The 21169-nt window shown below is 31.0% G+C and overlaps 1 protein-coding gene across 2 annotated transcripts in view; it reads left to right on the top strand.

Moving 5' to 3' along the window:
- Nucleotides 1–21169, top strand: part of LOC107439347 (acetylcholine receptor subunit alpha-like) — a 222399-nt gene that overhangs the window by 50470 nt on the left and 150760 nt on the right. The gene's annotated exons all lie outside the window — the stretch shown is intronic.

Raw genomic sequence — 21169 nt, 5'->3', positions numbered from 1 at the left:
ACCACTAATTATTAACTGTTAACTCTGTAAAAAATAGTCAGTCGAAAATACGTAATCGTAAATTTTCATGACTAGCTTTGTTCTTAAATAAAAATTTTTGAATTTTCGTTTGTTGCAAGATATTTCGCATAAGAAAGCGTACCCCCGCTAAACTGTTCCCGTACCCCTGGGGGTACGCGTACCACACTTTGGGAAACACTGAACTAAGGTGACGTTACTTAGAGGTATCCACTTGCCGCTACGGATGAGTAACATTTTTGTCATTTATTTTAATCGCTGAAGGAGTTAAAATGAATGACAAACCACATTGTCCCACTCCCATCACCGTGACTTCGTTTTGAATTTTATGACTGTCGCCTGCGCAGTTATTTAACTCACAAGTCTTCTATTACTTTGTATATTATTCAGCATATGTACATTTCTTTTCTATTTTTTCATTTACCTATTTATTCTTTTGTTTCTATTTATCTATTTATAGCATCGTTTTAATTCGTTAATTTATTTCGCTGTTATGATTTGTTCGTTTTATTTTTCAATGAAGGAATATATAACGTACAAGGATCATAGCTAAACGCAAGCATCAAGGCTAACTATTGTGTTAAGAAAATGAATAAAGCTGTGTGTTCCAGTACACTTTAGAGCTATATTTTAACTGCAAAAACACCATTCGTAGATCTTCAACACTTTTGAAGCGTACCAAATTTTATTTAGAACATTTTATGGATTATATTATTTGCAAAATAAATCTTAAAACATTTAATAACTTTATGTACTGCCTTACAATTTCATAAAAAATTCGCCATTTCTTTTTTTTTTAAAAAAATAAATTTAAACACGCAAACATTTTTGAATAAAACAACATTCTATTCCCAGAAAAGAAATATTTACACTACTTTTACGAATACTTATGACTTATGATATTATTTCCTCTCTTCGCAAAATGTAGATTTCTTGAAGAAAGAAAGCATTTCAAAGGAATAAAAATAGGATTAAATTCTTCGAAAATCACCATTTTTTTTAAATATTCGTGTCAAATATAAATAAATAAATTAGACTTTTGGACTGATTCTTATTAAATTCGGAAAATGTTATTGTTTCGGTAAGAATTATTCATAAACCAAAAAAAGCAAATCAAGATATATTTGGTTGATCAAGATGTATTTGGAACAGCAAATGATAGTATGTTGTGCAATATGGAAAAGCTGGTTTTTTAATAATTCTTACTGCAGTTATGAACGCAGAATTTTTTCTATAGCATCTTGATTACACATTTATAATAATTTTAATGGTTATTTCATAAGATACAATTGCATAAACTGTTCAATGGTTATTCTTAGAGCCAAGGTGGCTCCAGATATAATGCGTTCACCTCCCAATGAAGTGTCCCAGGTTCGAATTCGAGTGGCGGCTGGTCCATATGAATTCTGCTCCCGACTCGCAGCGATCACAATGGTGACGTAAAATAAACTCCGTAGTAGACGAATCATGGGATAGAATTCCCTTGGTGTCGGGCTAACCGTGAGAGGTTTCCGTGGTTTTCATCTCCATCAAGAAGTGTTCCAATAAGGCCAGTTTGCTCCGTCACTTGATCTAGGAGTTCTCTTGTCTTCTTGATTGGGTTCAATGCTACAAGGCTACGGAGTTAAACATTGATAATCGTAAACATAAAACTGAATCGGCTGCTCAACGCCAATAATAAAAATAAAAATAAAATGAATATTTTTAGTGATTATTATTTTTTAATGCTTAGACTTTTATTTACAAGTTTTATTTTTTTCCATCGATGTAGTTGTTTATTATTGTTTCATATTATTAAAAAACAGACTTAATTTACAATAATAAAAGAATAAATAAAATAAAAACTACTGTACAAAAAAAATGCAATATCATATGCTGAGCTATCATTTGCATATTAATTTAAGCAATGTATCATAAAAACAATTAAACATACAGCGATAAAATAATAATGAAGATACAAAAAAGTATAAATTTAAAAATACGTAACATCAAAAGTTGAACTATCATGTTGAATTCAATTGAATTACAGATTCCAAAAAAAACTACGCAATTTACAACGAAAAATAAGATAATTCAACTTATAAAAATGTAATACATTTTTGAAAAAAAAGCATCATCAAGAAATGAACTAATCTAATTCTATTACTTCATTGACTATTAGATGATTGTATGCACTGAATAGATTTCGCCCTATTCTGCATCTCTAAATATCATTTTTAATTCGAATTATTTACAGTAAAGCGATTACTTATAAATGATGTCTGTGTTTATTTATTTTTGAATCACTATTTAAATATTTACTCAGCAAATAGATGGTTGCTTAACATTATTTGTAGAAAATTTTAATGTATAATAAAACGAAAACTGCACTTTTTGCGAAAGTAATGCGCTTTTCAATGAATAAATTTTCCACTGATGTAAGCAGAAAAGAAAAATAAGTCTAAATTGTTAAACAATGTTTGTTAAATATTGAAAAGTGAAAGAATCGCGCTTAGTTTTCACTGAATTAATTGTTTGCGGACTGAAATATAAATATTTAATGTAGAAAGAATGCCGTTTTTTTATACAATTTATGTTTTATTCATTGAAATCTTTTAACTGATACAGATATTTTTACTTTTGAGCTTACTAAATAAGGTCTTATTTAAATATATTTTGACATAACGGAATCGCTTGAAAATAATTTATAAAATAATTTTGAATATTGGCAAAGCATAAATAAAATTTCAAAAAATCGTAAACTTTATACTACGCTACAATTTTTAACACTATACGTTATTCATGTTCCTTCGAAATTGCATAGCAGGGTTGGATAATATGCACTGGAAATATGCACTAAGTATAGTGCAATGAATTAATACAAGTGGCAATTCGGTCAGTTCTCATATTACAGAAAACGATTTTTCAATTGCTTAACCACAACTTTAACAATTTAGGATACTGAGTATAAAGTGAGACTAAAATAGATAGATACTATAGTTAAGAAACAATTAACAATGATATTTTTTAGTACAGTAAATATTTTATGCATTGCAATTTTCTATATTTTTACTCAGAGTGAACTTACAAAACAGTATACGTTTATAATCTAGGTATTATAACATAACTTTAGTTGTTTCTTAAGAAAATATGATTAATATATATTTAGATGCATAGCTCTCGTATATGAACAAGTCTGCCTAACAATTGGTGAATACTATGCATATTGCTAGCCGCCTCTGGTCAACAACAATCTTTATCACGCCATACGACTTTAACGATAGTTTTTAATGTTATTTTGTTTGCAGTTATACGGCTGCAATTATACGGCTAACCATCCTTGTCTAACAGCTGAATTGCATATTAACTATCTTTCAGCAAGTTTGAGAGCATTTATTTTAGAAAATACAGAATAATCGAGAACCCATTTACAAAACAATTTTTTTCCTTGACTACCGCCTAAGCTTAAAACTTTGCAAAGTAATAATTAAATGATCAGCATGCACTCTAAAAAAGTTTTGTTAAAATTTAAAGACAAAAACAGGAATGTCTGTAAATTACGGAAGTTCTTGTTCAAATGCTTGAAACCTAGTTTTACATAAACAGAATTACAGAAAAAATCTAGTTTTTCTTGAACATTTCTGAAGAGGGACTTTTTTACAGATATTCTAATGCATTGTTCAGTACTTTATGAGTAGCCCATTCGGAATGGTGCAGAATTTTTGAACATCACGATACTCTTCAGAGTTCGATTATTTGTGATGAGAGCTGAGTTTCTAATCGATTTGTGCTTTCCCCGTTATTGCATAATATCTTAGGTGATTTCAGAAAAAGAAGAGTTCTAATATCTAATAACTGGAAAGTAATTTACTGAGTTTCACTTGCTGTATTTTAATAAAATTACTGATTCTTCAGTAAATATGTTTCGACATTTAACAGAAACTTTACGTTTTTAATTCTCTATAAATTTTACTTGTAAATCCTGATAATTGATTTTCCAGTTGATGCTCGTGTAAAAAAATTTTTTTGCATTGTGAAAAACCGAATACAACTCGTTCTTAAGTCCCAAAACCTATAAATTTAAACATCCCTTATCAGATTTTAAGTATCTGACTTTTTCGAAATACAATTTCTCAGAAACTATTCAACCAATTGCGTTCAAGTTTTGTATTTTGGCCATTTAAAATTTCGTTCTTTAAAATGATGCAAAAAAGTTTATGCTTTGCTATTCAAAAAATTTTCGACCATTATTAAATAAAAAATAATAAATATTCAGTAAAAGTTATCTTTTTGCATGGAATTATCTTTGGATAAACGAATTTTCTAATTGTGTGAAAAAAAATTTCCATTTGCTTAAAAAAATTTTAAGATATAGCGAAATACGCAAAACGAAAAATTAAAATTAAGGGGTTCGAACTTAGGAGCCTTGTCCTGACCAAACTATTGGGACCGTATTTCCCAGATTGCGTCAGCCCCCAGGATTACAGAAATCGAAATCCATCGGAAAAAAAGTATGTTCAGAGAAAGCACGTTTTTGTGTCTGATTTGTAACTTAAAATATCTATCGTCTGCACTTATTAATTAGCATATTTGAGATCCTCTGTCTCACACATTTCTCTCAAAACAGTACTTTTGAGACTACGTATTTCACTCGAAAATGAGTATATGTTCTTTCCTTTTTGAATACGAGGGGTTTTCAAATTCGACAGACTAAGACATATTTTGATACATTCTTGTTTTATTTAGAGAAGCCCTTTCTTTTACAGTGTACTAAATATATTAATATTGCTATCAAGGTAACCTACAATATAGTTACTGTTGAAATAGGTTTTCTAATCATCCACAGAAAGGAATAAATAACGGAGAAAATTGTTCATTGTGAATTTCCTGATACAATATTAATTTTGAGGATATGACCTCTAATAATAGCATTATTCCGAATAATATCGCTTAAAATTAGTTTTTATTTCAATGGGATGAACTTATAAGAAAATGCTTTGCTCAATCTGATAACATAAAGCCATCGAAAAAGGCAACAAATAATAATAACAAAAAAATGGAATTGTTTTAGCTTAACTAATTTTGAATGTATAGATATTTCATTTTTTGGGAATGATTTTCTAATGCTCCTTAATACTGATTTATTAATAATTTTTCTTTTTTTCGCCCCTTATAATGAAAGGAAATTCAGCTGGTATAGTAAATATTTGAATCATTAATATTTAGTCTTCTTGCGTATCTTGTTCTACAAGAATCCATAGCTAAAAGTTTGCTTCGTTCTACACAAACGTTTGTTGCAGACACAGCTAAAAATTTCACATTTTTATGCGCAAAATTAGTAACCTCTACTTTTACCGTAATTTGATCCAGAGTTTTTTACAATGTACTTTTTGTCTTACATATTTACTGTATAAAATTAAAGACAGAAAAAAATAAAAAATCGAATAAAAAACTAGGGAATCATAGACAAGATTAGATTTTAGGGAATTTTTTTTAACAAATATAAGCCCTATCCTCTATACCGTCCCGTCATACATCATATACTGTTTTAAAATAAGATAAAATATGTTGGATAAACCAATCATAACGTTACTGTGTAGGTGGTAAAAACTACCATAAACCTCTGCAAACTTAATCCAAAATACTACTTTATCCATTCACTTCAGAAATTAATGAATAACAGTCGAGATGTTTATTTCTTATTTGTTTATTTCTGATGTGAATGAAGTTTTCAATCACGTACTATCTTACAGTTACAGTTTTCAGGGATTATTTATTTGATAATACACTGGTGGACAAAATTGAGAGATGGAAAGCATTTTCGCACATTCATTCGCACATGCAAGATACTCGCACACAGCTCCATGTGTTTGACAATGGTTCCGTGAATGCCCAGAGGTACAGGCAGGAGGTCCTAGAGCCCTATGTGCGTCTTTTCAGGGGCGCTGTTGGCCCTGAGTTCATTTTTATGGACGACAATGGACCCCCCCCCCCAGAACCATTCTGGAGTTAAGAATTGCTCTGGTGGAAGAATGGGAGGGTCTTCCACAAGTCCTCCTTAACTCCCTTATTAGCAGCATGCATACTCGTTGTGCATGCTGTCTGTCAGGGATGGCCATACAACCTTACTAAAGGCAACACACAATGTACAAGCCTCACTTTTATTGTCATCTTTTATCCTTAAGTTCAGACAACATTGGATTTATTGGCAATAGGTCTTGCCAGTGAATGGCACTCTCATTTTCGTTTTGCATACTTTATTATCATGGAATAAGCTATATCCATACCAAATTTCATTTATTTATATTCAGTATTTTTTGAGATATTTGGGAAAATGTCTTCCATTTCTTAATTTTGTCCACCAGTGTATTTTATCCGTTTAATTTATTGTAACAGTTAAGCTATAGAGTAGAGACTAAATTTTGCAGTAATATTCACCCCAAAATTTTCAAAAAAAAATTTTTTTTTTGAAGAGCGCGAAACTTTAGTAGAAATGTCAGCTGTCTAGCAAAGGTAAAAGTGGTAAAAAAATGCAATTAATGATAAATTTATATGGTGGTAATATAGTGATGAATTCACTTGTAGTGAAAGCAAAGTGGACATTACAGAGCTCTAATTGAAGTTATATCACTCTAGTTACGTAGGACGAAGTCAAAATTTCAATTACAAGATGTGTTCTTCACAAATAGAGACGCATTTAGTTAAATATAAATATGGTAATAAAATAAACTCATTTAATAACTTAACTTTTATAGCTTAATCTTCAAATTTGAATTTTCTAATAGTTAATGCATAATCTTTTATCCTACTTTTTACCTCAAGGTGGCTGGGTGGCGCAGTTGGTTTGTTGTCGGCTTTCTGAGCCCAAGTCTGCGGGCACGATCCCCGGCCCAGACACCGGATTTTCGGGACGCAGAAAATCCTCAGCTGCCATGTAGTATCATTATGCGGCATGTGAAAGATCTCTGGAGTGCCTTATTGGCTCTTGGCATTTCCGGCAAAATTAAATTCCTAGTGCACTTTAGCATACAAATAGAATCTCGGTGCTGCCATCTAGTGTGGCAGAAGCTAGACGTCCAAAATTAACATGACCAATGGTATCTCACCCATTGTGGTGGTCCTGAAAGAGTGGATACCACCACTGGAGAACGCACTAGGTCTGCTCATCGACAAGACTGATTGTGCAGCTCATTGGAAATTAAAAAAAATTTAAAAATAAAAAAAAAACTTTTTACCTCAAGCACTTAGGAAATAATTGACAATATATCGGAAATAATTCGGAAATATATAGCTACAAACTAATAATTGAGTAAAGGAGTTTCCCAAGAGTAAATATTTCCAATCCCTAAATCCTAAATATTTTGATTCCTCACGGATCTTGTTTTCCAAGAAACCTTAGTTAAATGTTTGCTCTGCATTACACAAACACTTGCGACAGAAGCAATAGTCCCGAAATTCTTATACCTTTTTCTCTTTTTTTTGATCACCAAAAAATGAAATCCCCTTTAGTGTTGGGAAAATCCCTTTAGGAGATTGATTTTTGGTGAATCCTCTGATATACTGTTGGTTTCCCTTCTCAAGCGCATTCTCTCCGGGGAGAGGGAATAGGATTTATATCCAGTTTTCCCTTTTCCTACGGAATAGATTAGCATAACAAATACCTAAGCCTTCATTCGGATAGGTGGTTTTGTGAGAACATTTATTGTTCCGAAGTTTATGTCAGTGGAGGTGATGCTGGCTTTAAAGTAGCTATCTTTTATAAAAAAATTTTTAAATGCTTTAATTTATTTGAAAGTTTAAACTTGTTTTCGTAAATTTAAATTTATTAAATTATTTTATTACCATATTTATATTTTACTAAATGCGACTCTATTTCTAAGGAGCACATCTTGCAATTGAAATTTCGTCCCGGCTAGCTAGAGTGGCTTTTATTTTAACCTATTTATTTCTATAGCCTTTATTTTAACAGTAATATTTCTGTATTTAGAGTGATTCAGTGATTTTACAGCTAATATAACTGTAAAAATTACGGTATATCAGTTTTTTTGCTCCTTAAAATTTTAAGGTAAAAATGCATTTTTTGATAAAAAAGTACTGTCACCCTAAGTTTTTACCCCCTATTTGTTCCGGAATTTGTTACAGTTTATTGGCTCTGTTCCGATAGGTAACACAGTAAATTATCAGAAATTTTCCTTCCTGGGGTTCCAAATCACAGTTCAAGTCTAAGTCTATATAACTAGACATCATTTATAAAATCAACTAATTCAAGTAAACCTAGAGTAGGCCATAAGGTTTCAATTGCTAAAAAAAAATTTCAGAATATCAAAAATCAAGCACATTTTTGGAAGAGTACTTTCCCATTGCGTAATCATAAGTTTATCCTCTCAAAATTTGTTTCACAATTTTGACATTTTTGAAATTTCTTTTCAGTATTTGAAACCTGTGAACTCACTTTTTTTTATCTTTACTTAAGGTGAAAGAGAATTTGCGATCATAAGTTTATCTCGTCGTATAGCTTCCTCTTAATGAGATCAGGTGATCTCAAAAAACTGAGAACTTCACAACAAGTAAATTACATATGAATTATGAAAATATTTCTCAACAATGAAAACGCGTTCTTTCAATTTGCGCTACATTTTTAAAAATCACAACTTATCATCTATCACTTTTTCTTTTTTCTTCCTTTTGGCAGCATTTTACAATGGCTCAAAATTCAAATCTTGCTTAAGTTCTGGAACACCCTTTATGATATTTTTCCATAAATCACCGTTTTTATTCTTCACACAAAAATGTAAAGACTTTACCAAACTCTAATATTTCAACTCTAGTTATATTTCATTCATGAAGAATTAACTTCAGAAACTCATCACTATATATAATAAATTTCAATACTCTTTTTAACTACTGGTGAAATATAGTGAACTAATAACAAAAATATTAAAGTAAAAGTCTTGAAATAGACCGAAATTACATAAATCTCCCTGTAGTTTTATTCCGCACAGTAAATTTCCTTAAAAAACTCAAATATTTCAACCCTAGTTAGTCCATTTACAAAGAACTAACTTCAGGAAACCATCAATATCTATCGAAACTTTATTACTATATCTAACCACTAAGGAATGATTAAATCAAAAAGCTGAAGCAAAACTTTTTTTTATCACTTCCATATTTTTCCTTGTAAGATTTCATCGAACTCAATCGATACGAGTTCCCTGAAAGGCACCGTTTAAATTCTTTGTCGCTGAACTTTCATGGTGATTTATATGGAAAACGTCCATTCATTCTATGGTTTGGATATTTGAACTTTATTTCGCCATGAAAGGAGCCAATGTGTCAAAGCGTCAAAGGCAGCCAATCGACATGCGTAAATGGAGTTCTTATAAGAAGAAGGAAAAAAACGTTCATGTCTTATTTAAATTTTCTCCTCCCTGCACTTCATTGCATTAAATGATTTTGTGGCAGCACGGTATTACGTAACAATGAAGATTTTTAAATTAATGTAGTGGCGCTTTACTCAGAGAGGTTTTAGATGTGAAGTCAATTGATATCACTATTTTTATACACAGGATTTTTTAATTTAAGTTTTGTCTATGTGTTCTCACTTATGTAATATTAGCCACTGAATGGTCTTGAAAATCTACTTGAAACTTCGATTTTTACTACTAATTTGAAAACTTTAATTTCTGTTTCCTATGTTTAGTCCTTATTAAATTACATGAGTTAGTGCCCATATAGTATTAATGTTGGAAATTTTAAAGCCTGCATTTGTGTAAAAAATACAAAAACTTACTTTATCCCTATTTTTACTCATAAATTAATGTGTCTGAAAGTTAGAGGTTTTATATTTTATAATTTTATAACCTTCGTTGAACAGCCGACCCAGTTTTGGGTTTAAAACTACTAATGTTCAACTCCGTAGCCTTGTCAATTTGAACCCAATCCAGAAGACAAGGGAACTCCTGGATCAAGCATTGGAGATGATTTTGCCTTCGTGGAGGACTTTTTCATGGAACTAACCCGCATTTGCGTTACATGGAGAGGAAGACCACGAAAACCGCCCACATTTAACCTGACGGCAAAGGGAATCTAACCCATGATCCGTCTATAACTGAAGATATTTTTGCGTCAACACTGTGGTCGGTGCAAACCGGGTGCGGAATTCATATCCACCAGACATTGCTGGGATTCGGACCCAGATCACCTGTTTGGAAGTTGAACGCTCTATCCCCTGAGTCACCATGGCTCAAAGTTAGATTTTGTAAGATATAGCGCGAGAAGTATTAAAGGATATTAAGCTTTCAGAGCTTACGAGTTACAAAGAATTCAACTTAGTGCCCGCCGCCGAAGGCTACAATAACTCATTTGATGGAATTAATTAGTCATAATATATAAAATCGATATAAATTTTTTGAAATAAAGAATGTTTTCAATACATTAATAAAGTGATATTATCATTCGGAAACCAAATTCGGTGGTGAAAAGACCAGAAACTACGTAAGTTATGTTTATTTCCCCCATAGCAGACTGAACAGAATATTAACCTTTAGTGAACTAAGTCAGTACCTTAATATTTTACCTAACACTGCATACTCCTTACACTAAATTACTAGTCTTTCTACGAGAATCTATAAAAGGGCCCAATCCTATGTAAAAGTGTTAAATATCGATTTAAGCCTATAGATGGGAATCTATAAACAGTGTCGAATATCTATTAAGTTTATCAATGAAAATAGATAAACGATCGGGAAGGGCTAAATACCTATTAAGTCTCTCAATGAAAATCTATAAACATTCAAGGAGTGCTAAATATTTATTAAGTATATCAACGAAAATTGATAAACGTTCCGGAAATGAGATTATCTATTAAATCTATCAAGAGAATCTATAAACATTCAGGAAGTGCTAAATATCTATTAAGTATATCAACGAAAATTGCTAAACTTTCCGGAAATAAGATTATTTATTAAATCTATCAAGGAATTTATAAACGTTCAAGGAGTGCTAAATATCTATTAAGTCTAACAATAAAAAGATAAAAACGCTCTTGAAATTTTAAATATCTATTAAATTTAATAGAAATCTATCAATAAGAATCTATAAACATGTAAGATGTCAAAAAAAGCTAAATATCTCTTTAACCTATTATTGAGTTAAGAGGTATTTAACACATTTATTCAGCATCCTGCAGGTTCACGTACGTATGTTTTACGCAAGCTATTAGCGAAATTAACACTTAAATAAAAAAATTAGCCGGTTTGAAATTTAAAGAAAAGCAAATAAAATTATTAAAAGCTCTCAAAATATCTAAAATACAAGTACATTAAAAAAGTAATTTAATCCAACTAATGACAAATAATTTTCAAGCTAAAATTGCCTTAGCAGGAAGTCAAGAACAGTTCTTAACTTAAATATAATTTAGAGTTTTTAGTCCTATACGTGCATTAATCAGGATAAAACTTTCTGTTAACACGTTGATCCTCTGGAAACAGCTAACTTCTTTAATCACTTTCAATCATAATGAACTTAATTAACCAAGAGGTATAAAAAGTCAAAATTGTTTCATTTTCAACCCGAAGTAAAATAAAACTTCTCTTCTCAAACTTTCATCATTTACATAAATTATTTCGAAGAACTAAAAAGAAAATTAATTTCGTAGAATATGCGTAACAGATAAAAGAAATTGAGAAGGTTCTTGATTTATCAAACCTATCTATTTTTAATTAAAATGAAGTTAAGTAAAAGATCATGCTTTGATATTATGTTACCTTACTTAGTAATATTTTGGAATCACCTGTTTTTGCTCATTACAGAGTTAGTGATTTTTAAACTCAAGTTTAGTGAGATTAATTTTTTTATTAGAAAATTAGTTGTGAAATTAAATCGTTAACAGCGGCTTTTATACATGAGTGTCTTACTTAATCTTGGAAGATTACAAAAAAAAATGTGGTAAAATTAGCGTACTGTATAGTAATTACATTTATGGTTAAAAAAAAATTCTGGTTATTAAAACTGAAATATGCGGTAGGGGAGAGTGGGGTCAATTGTAACAGGGTACGATTGTAACAGAGCAAAAATTTCGAGTGTCGGGTTCTAGATTTGGTTCCTAGGTGGCGCACAAAGTGTATTTAATAAATCTACATGTACACCCCTGCTGTCAGCCATTTTTATGTACTTTTGAAAGAGTTACATCACAAAAGATATTTTGACGCTGCGTAAGTACTTTTTTTGGTATTAGAATATTATATTGTAACAAAGTAATTTTGTTTAAACAAATAAAAATTATTAACAGAATATGTAAGTGGACACCTTAATTAACATTTCAAAAATAAAAAGATTAGTTATGTCAATTAACTAGCATTGTTTTTAACAAATGAAGCTGAAATGGCGTCTTGGGGACAATTGTAACAATAAGTAAAGGGGCGATTGTAACAGCTGAAAATAAATTCATAATTTCAATTGCAATTGTTTAACCCTTTAGGTCCCATTTCTTATGTTTACAAACCATTACTTAATTCTTTAAGAACCACAAATAGTTTCATATATCATTTATATTATGTTGCATGTGCATTATTTTATTTGTCACCTTTCACAGCACAAATTAAAACTTTTAACCCCTTAGGTCTCTGCTCATTATTATTTTTACTCCTAAAATATAACTACTATTTTAATCAATAAAAAAATATATTACAACTATGATAATCTGTATGATTAACTATGTTTGAGTTGAATTTATGAACTGTTACAATTGTAACATGTGCACGACTGTCAAAAATTGTTAATAACTAATATAACAACATTTAAAATAAGGTATTTTTTTTCTACTAGAGGAGAGTCTACTTTACTCGTCTGTCAATTAATACTAATAATATATTGGATTTTTTGTTAGTTAAAGATAGTTAAGTAAAAAATGTTACAATTGACCCCACTCTCCCCTACTCAATCCCAGCATTTGGTAAATTTTCCGTTCATACGGTAACTGTTAACAGGAAATTCTAGTTTTCAAAATTATAACATTTAGAAAAAATACAAAACTGAAGAAGAACAAAACTGAAGAACTATTTAGTTAGTTGATGAGTAAATTTGACTGATTAAATGGTTCTTATGTCAACCTCTAAGATTTACCAAAGATGCTGTACTCTAAGATAAAATACCATACTCTAAGAAAATTACCAAATTTCACATTTCACTGATTTTATCTCATGTAATAAAATAATATTTTATTGTTAAGCTTAACAAAATCATTACTTAAGCACTTCCGTAAAAATTACCATGTCTTTTGGTTTTCCAATAGAGCCAGGTGTTTTAGGTAGAATTAGGAATCCTCTTGTGTCACATCTAGCATTATAATGAAAGTCGTAAATTATGTATTTTTTACTTCAAATACTCAAAACTATCCACTTACGCGACCTAATCATATTTCTCCTACAGAAATATATGTGCTATTTTTTAACATGTTTAAGTTTTATTGGCAATTAAAAATACTTTTTAAATAGAACTTTTTGAGAGTTGTAATTACTTTAAAAACAGCAGTGAAATTTGAAATATAAATACAAAGTACACAAAGAAATAATTTCTGGTTAAATTACCGTATTATATGGTAATGCATTTTTAGTTTAAAAAAGCATAATTTCGGTTATTAAAAATAAAAATATCCGGTATTTAATACATTCATTTGGTAATTTCCTTCTTTCATATGTTAAAAGTTTACCAGAAATTCCGGTTTTCAAAGTTATGGTTCTTATTATCACGCATTTAGTAAAACATATAAAACTGAAAAGTAAATTTTACCAAATAAATGGTTTTTATGCCGTGCTCTCAGGTATCTTGATAAATTTTATCGAAGTCTTATCGCATCTATTTTTTAACGTTAATTTTACCAAAATCATTACCAAAGCGCTTCGGTAAAAATTACCGAGCTTTTCGGTTTTCCCAAGGAGCCAAACATTGCATTATATCCTGGTAGTTTTAAACTTACTTCTTTTCAGTGTGGTTTATAAAACAACTCCCAAAAAGTCATTAGACGAAGAGCAATTAGTAATTTTTGAATGAGATTTTTCAAATTTTACACAAAATATTACGATAATACACTTTTTGAACACTTAAAGTTGCATAAAAGAACAAAATAAAAATCTTTTTGCAATTTCGAAATTGCTTGGCTCTAAAGAAGCCTGATAAAATTGCCAAATTTTAACCCATTTACCAAATTTTATCACATATTATAAAATTATATTTTATTGTTAATTTTACCAAAATATTACCGAACAATTTCGGTAAAAATTACCGAGCTTTTTGGTGTTCCCATGCAGCCAAAAACATGATAAATATTACCATGTTCCAGTAGTTTTGATCATACTTTTCTTCGTATTGTACGATTTTTTGCTTTGCATATGGAATGTCGCAAATTATTTCGTTTCAAGCCTGTATATCCAAAACTATACATTGTGTTACAAAATTATAAGACCCCCCCAAATATCCCTCATTTCTGTGGTGCACTGCGTAATATAAATAATTTTAAACTAGTGAAGAGCTATTGAAATAAGTTATCTTTTATCAAATAAATAAAAAGAGAAAAAAATAGTTAGTTTCACCTACAAATAATTTTTTAATATCTGGGTGTTACACAAATGCAAGACCATCTAATTCTTTTTTCAAAATCGTTCAAGTTTTGAACAAAAAAAATTTTTTTCTCTGAAAATCATACGTAAAGTGAAGCTTTGCATCTCAGAAAACGGTTTTATATAATATAAATTTATTTGTTTTCATAAGAAAATTCACAAGGCTTCGTTGGAAAGAATTATCTAAGCTATAAGTTAGAAACATTTTGTTTTTAAAGGTTGTGGGTAGCCGGAGCGTGAAACATGTAAGCTAATTAAAAGTTCTAAGACTGCTGCTCATAATGTTTAAACCATAAGAGGTTCTTATGGTACGATCTCCAAAGTAGTACGATCTCCCATACAATTGTATGGCATACTTAGAGATTGAATTCGAACGTTATTTTTCAAAAGAGTAAAAAGAAAGCCAAGACTGTTGAAGCATCCTATACAAGAGCACTGAAGTGGGCTAAATAGATCATGACCTGGGATGCTATGTGGAAAAATTTCATTTTTTCCGATGGAATTCGGTATTCCAGGATGGTAATAATTACTACTGGCATGATTTGCGAACAGAACCTTGTGATTTCTTTGATGGACAGATGGATGGCGGCTTGGTGTACTGTCTGGGGAGGCTTTGCGTATGATGGTAAATGCAACCTGCAGCGAATTTCTGAAAAAAATGAATTCGAGTTGTTATTAACAACTTCTTTACCAACACCTTATACGTTTTGGTCCACATCTTACTTTCCAGTAGGGTTAGACTGTAAATTTCAGGAAGACAATGCGCCATGCCATGCGTCTCAATGAACTGAAAATTCATTTCAGAACAAGGAAAGATTCAAGGTCCTAAGCTGGCCAAGTCATAGTCCTTATTTGAATCCTGCAGAAAACTTGTGGGGCTACTTGTCTAGACAAGTGTATGCAAATTATCGCCAATATGATTCTATATACGACCTGGTAAAAGCTATCATGAATGAATGGCACGCGATTCTTAAAATCACTTGATGGAGTCAATGAAAGTTCGAGTCTTTGAAGTTATCCAGAGAAAAGGTGAATCAACATTCTTTTAGTTCTGCAAAAGAGTTTATTTTAACTGGTGGTCAGATTGACTGGTTGTAACAGATGAAATTTTGAAATTGTTGACAAAATAATCATATTTAAATATATCTGTTACAAGGTATACACATGTGCCGGCCAGGTGACCGAACGGTTAGCGCGGCTGACTGCGAAGCCAATGACTGCGGGTTCGAATCCCACTCTGGGTATGGACGTTTCTCTTTCTATGTGTTGTCCTCTGTTGTGTGTGATGTGTGAATGTGGCCCACCCTATAAACGGGTTTGTGGCAGTGTGCCGTGGGTAATGTTGCTCGCCTCCATGACTTTGGTTCACAGGAGCCCACTGGGTAAGGTGAAATGAGTAACAATTCCGGCATCTTCTAATTCGAAGAATAGTGTTCAGTGCCTGCCATTTGGTAAAAAAAGTATACACATGTATTTAGTTTTCCATTTATTTTCATTAACTTAATTTAATTTTGGAAAGTTTATATCAGTTATAATAAAAGTCACAAAAACCACATCGGTCTTACAATTTTGCAACAAGCTGTATCTTATATGATTATTACTGTTTTCCTCAGATAAAAAATCCCGAAAATACAAAATCCAACACACAATTTTTCTTACAAAATATGTAAAACGTTAAATGAGGCTTTTGTGCCGCATGAATAGTATAGTTCAAACAACAATGGGCATTGAATTAAAATGTAAAGACAAACATGATTTTTTCGAGTCACATATGGCACAGATTATGTGCGTCGTAAATTATGTCGTTCTTATCCACTGCACCCAAAACTATATACTTATGTGACCTTTATATTACCATATTTCTCACACAAAAGATTTTACAGTTTCAGTTGATTCTCGAAAAGGAGGTTTATTGCTTTTGCCTAGATCACTTTTATGGTTTGAAATGTACTTTTCTGGAATTGGAATAATCTTGGGTAGCTTCCAGTTAACATAAAACTATTCCAAGCATCGGGAAAAGTTGTAAAGAGTTTTTATTTTAATAGCGAAAAATCAATGGAATAAATGCTGTCTGTTTTTACAATCTCCATCAAACAGTAAAACGAAATTTGAAGCATTGGTGGAATAAAAATTGACGTAAAAAGTATTGTCTGTATGTTAAAAAAATGCTAATTTCTTCTAACTACTTGGATATTTTCAGGTTAATGCTTATTTTTGTTAATTCATTTTGTGGTTTTAAGATGCTTTTGAAAATGAATTAACTCTTTATTTTTATCATATGTTTAAAAACAAGGAAAAATCAGTAACTTTACTTACAGAATCTACGCTAGTAAAAATTTAGGAAAGATTTATAGAAAAAATATTCCATATAGAATAGAAAATGTTAGGCCTAAATTATAAAATCATTATTGATATTTTTAGATATGGAACTTATTGTATACATTTAATTCAATTTTTATAAGTAAATATTAATGAATAAGCTGGTCTCAATTTTAATTTATTAATTCAACAAATAAAGAACTGAATAGAAATATTCATCAATCATAAAATTTCATCAATTACATCAATGATTTTATTTTGCTTATTACTTGACTTACTAAAAAGATATTAAATGATTTAATAAACTTTATTAAGTGACTTAGTAAAAGAAAATTTTCTGAAATTGGAATAATCTTGGGGCTTCCAGTTAACATAAAACTATTGCAAGCATCGGGAAAAGCTGTAATAGGTTTTTATTTCAATGCCAAGAAATCAATGGAATAAGTGCTGTCTTTTTTTTACAATCTGTATCAAACAGTAAAACGAAATTTGATGCATTGGTAGAATAAAAATTGTTGTCAAACTGTCAGTATGTTGGAAAAATTTCCATTTCTTCTGGCTTCCTGGATATTTTCATAGTACTTATTTTTATCATCTGATTTTGTGGTTTTAAGATACTTTTGAAAATGAATTAATTCTATATTTTTAACATATTCTGTTATTTAAAAGCATTTAAAAACAAAGAACGAACTATATCTTGACATATAGAATTCACGAATAAACAAGAAACCAACATTCAACTACTTTGTAAGGCGTTCTTGTAGCTTTTTAAAATCACGCCAACAAAACTTAAAGATGAGGAGAATCTTAAAAAACACAACAATTGTTTATTAAAGAGGTTTGTCTTTGATTAAAAAAGTTTTTTTTTTCTGTTAAATAGTTACCAAATATAACCTGACACCTTCACTAAATGCTTTTACATTTACACCAAAGAGCCATTACATTATGACCACCCTCCATCTATAACAATGGGCTAACCAAGGTTTTCATCGTTTCTCCCAGGAACAATGTTTTCATGGGGCACATTAGGACCCATAATCCTCATAGAACAATCCCTGAGGTCTGTAAGCTATTTGAACTTAGTTGCAGACCAGGTTCACCCATTCATGGCAACAGTTTTTCCTGCGGGGGATGGTGTTTACCAACTGGATAATGCACCATGTCATACGGGTTGAATCGTCATGAATTGGTTCGAGGAACATTCCCGTGACTTTCAAATCAGGTCTTTACCCCCAAATTCACCTGACCTTAATCGAATGGAGCATTTGTGGTCCTACTTGGAAAACCAAATTCGTGCTGCAACGCTACCGCCTCGCAATGTGAGAGAATTGCAAGACCAGTTGGTGAGCGCTTGGTACCAGATACCTCAGACTACCTATCAGCACCTTGTGGAATCAATGCCACGGCGGGTGCTGGCAGTTCTAAGGTCTAAAGGTGGTCCTACATGTTATTAGCAAGGTGGTCATAATGTAATGGCTCTTCGGTGTATAAGACGTGGCAGTTATCAATTTATTATTTCTTTAAGAAATAGACTCGCAGCAAAATATTTTAGTGAACACTTTTTATTTATTGCTAATAACTGCATGACGAGTCTCACTCGTCAAATGTACCTAAAGGGTTAATTGATATTGACAATACGTCAAATTTTCACTCTAGAGGATAGAGTGGCATACGTCAGAAAAATTTAAGACTTAAGTTTTCTATATTTAGGCTTATACAGTAAAAATTATTTAAGTAGTTAAATATATCAATTACTAAACTGAAACAAATTAGGATTAAAAGTTAAAACATAATATCAGTAACTTGCACCACTATATGGAGGGAGCCAGAAACAACATTAATAAGGTGTTAGTATCCTAACATTCATAAAGTGCTGACTTTTTTTTTGTTCGAGTTAAACTTTAATATCATGTAATCAAGTTCATGAAGTAAGATAATTTATGATCTCAGAACCATAGTAAAATAGTTTCAAATTGGAACGATCAATGCTCTCAATAACCATCCCACTAAAACAATCAAACATTTTCTTTTATACTATCTGATGATAATCAAAAAGCCTACTTTAAGAACTTATAAATTACCTATAAGTTTTTAATTTCTACTTGTTTTATTTTGCATATAAAATTTAGAGATGAACTTCAAAATGAATTCTAAAAGCTGGAAATTTCGCAATATTAAGAATGTTTTATTTTATTTTATCGTCACTGAACTGCTTACTCAATTTTGGGTTTACGAATGCTAATGTTCATCTCCATAGCCTTGTAATTGTGAACCCAATCCAGGAGACAAGAGAACTCCTTGATCAAATATTGGGGGGAATTTACCTTCGTGGAGGACTTTTTGAGGGAACTAACCCGCATTTGAGTTACGTGGAGAGGAAGACCATGAAAACCTTCCATGGTTAGCCTGACCGCAAGGGGACTCTAACCTATGATCCGTCTACCACTAAGGATATTTTACATCAGCACTGTGGTCGGTGGGTTATCGCGAATCAACCAGCTATCGCTGGGATCTAACCCGGGTCACTTAATTGGGAGGCGAGTGCTCTATCCCCTGAGCCACCACAACTCATATTACAAATGCTCCGAAAATTAAACCTACGTTGCAATGAATTCCTAATTGTCTTAAGCCTATAAAATTGCAATGAAAAAGATGGATTTTAGAAGAGGCACTGAATTAAAACAATGTATACACTTACCATCTTACAACCAAAAAAACAATTTAAATAATTAACCTTACCCTTTTCCATAATTTTTTTTTCATTTTTTTTATTGCTCATCAGATTTTCTAGCACATTGAAGTCAAGTCAATATGTTTAACTAATTTCCGTCGCATATTTGTATTATTCTTATTGTTGATTTAACTTCTGATAACCGTAAATTATTTCTAATATGATTTTTTGAAGAAAAATATAATTTAATCCAAGCAGAATTCGGCTATTAAATGAATAGGACCTGTCGGTTTTGACCACTGACTAATCAGGTTAGGTGTATATATATACTCAAAATTAAGTCGGCTGTTTAACGAGGGTTATATATATATATATATAAATATATATATATATTTATTCATTTTGAACTTATCTAATGAGTGCTGTTTACTTGCAGCTTAAGCGCAATAAATGTTACTTATTGTTTTTCTTAACTTTCTTAGTGTTTTCTTGTATTTATTTATTTATTATATATATATATATATATATATATATATATATATATATATATATATATATATATATATATATATATATATATATATATATAAAACCCTCGTTAAACAGCCGACTTAATTTTGAGTTTACGACTACCAATGTTCGGCTTTGTAACCTTAGAAGTTTGAAGCCGATTCAGAAGACAAGAAAACTCCTGACTCAAGTATCGAGAGAAGTTTGCTTTCGCGGAGGGCTTTTTTGATGGAGTTAATCCGCATTTGCGTTATATGGAGAGGATAACCACGAAAACCTCCCATGATTAGCCTGGACGTAAAGAGTCTTTAACTTATGATCCGTTTACCACTGAAGATTTTTTACGACAGTACTGTGTTCAATGCTTGGGGAATTCCTGTTTACTAAGTGAAAGTTTAAATTTTCAGGCCAATTCTACATCATACTCAAATCTTTTTAAACAGTTTAAAAGGCTGCTTATACGAGATTTCATCAAACACATTTCTTAAAAGAAAAAAAGTTCGCATCTTTCAGCCACTTAACTAATTGCGAAAAAAATATTTAAGAGAACAATATTAAAAGTCAAATGAAATAAAGAGAAGCAGCGAGTGCAGTAGCTTTCTTTTAAATTGAGCGAAATTTTTATGGTTTTTCTTCGTATACGAAATTTCACTTCAAGAAGTATAGTACTTCAAGAAATGAAGCATTCCATGAAGCATTAGTTGCTTCATGGAATACAGCAATAAAAGTCTGATATTCACTCATCCTGATGAGTGTTATTGCTTTTTTCACTTACTTAACTTCAAATTTATAAATACATAGAATATTTTTATAAAAATAAGAAAACTAAACTAGTTAAATTCATGTCTAAACACTTGTTTCCACTGAAGTTTTTTTTTAGCAATGATGAAAAACCACATTAACCAGTGTGCTATTCCGCGAGAGTCAATTATTATTAGTATTTTTTTTTAATTCGGTGCTTGGTCATCCATTTTATTTCTTCGCGCTCATTTAATTTTCTACTTATTCCGCAAAAATATTTGCTAACAAAATCAATCAACACGATGGAATTTCAATG

Source organism: Parasteatoda tepidariorum, chromosome 9 (genome assembly GCF_982258835.1).
Source record: "Parasteatoda tepidariorum strain Cologne lab strain chromosome 9, Ptep-v5.0, whole genome shotgun sequence".
In the NCBI taxonomy this organism is placed as follows: Eukaryota; Metazoa; Arthropoda; class Arachnida; order Araneae; family Theridiidae; genus Parasteatoda; species Parasteatoda tepidariorum.
Note: the sequence above shows the minus strand (reverse complement) of the source record. Positions and strands in the feature narration are given on the sequence as shown.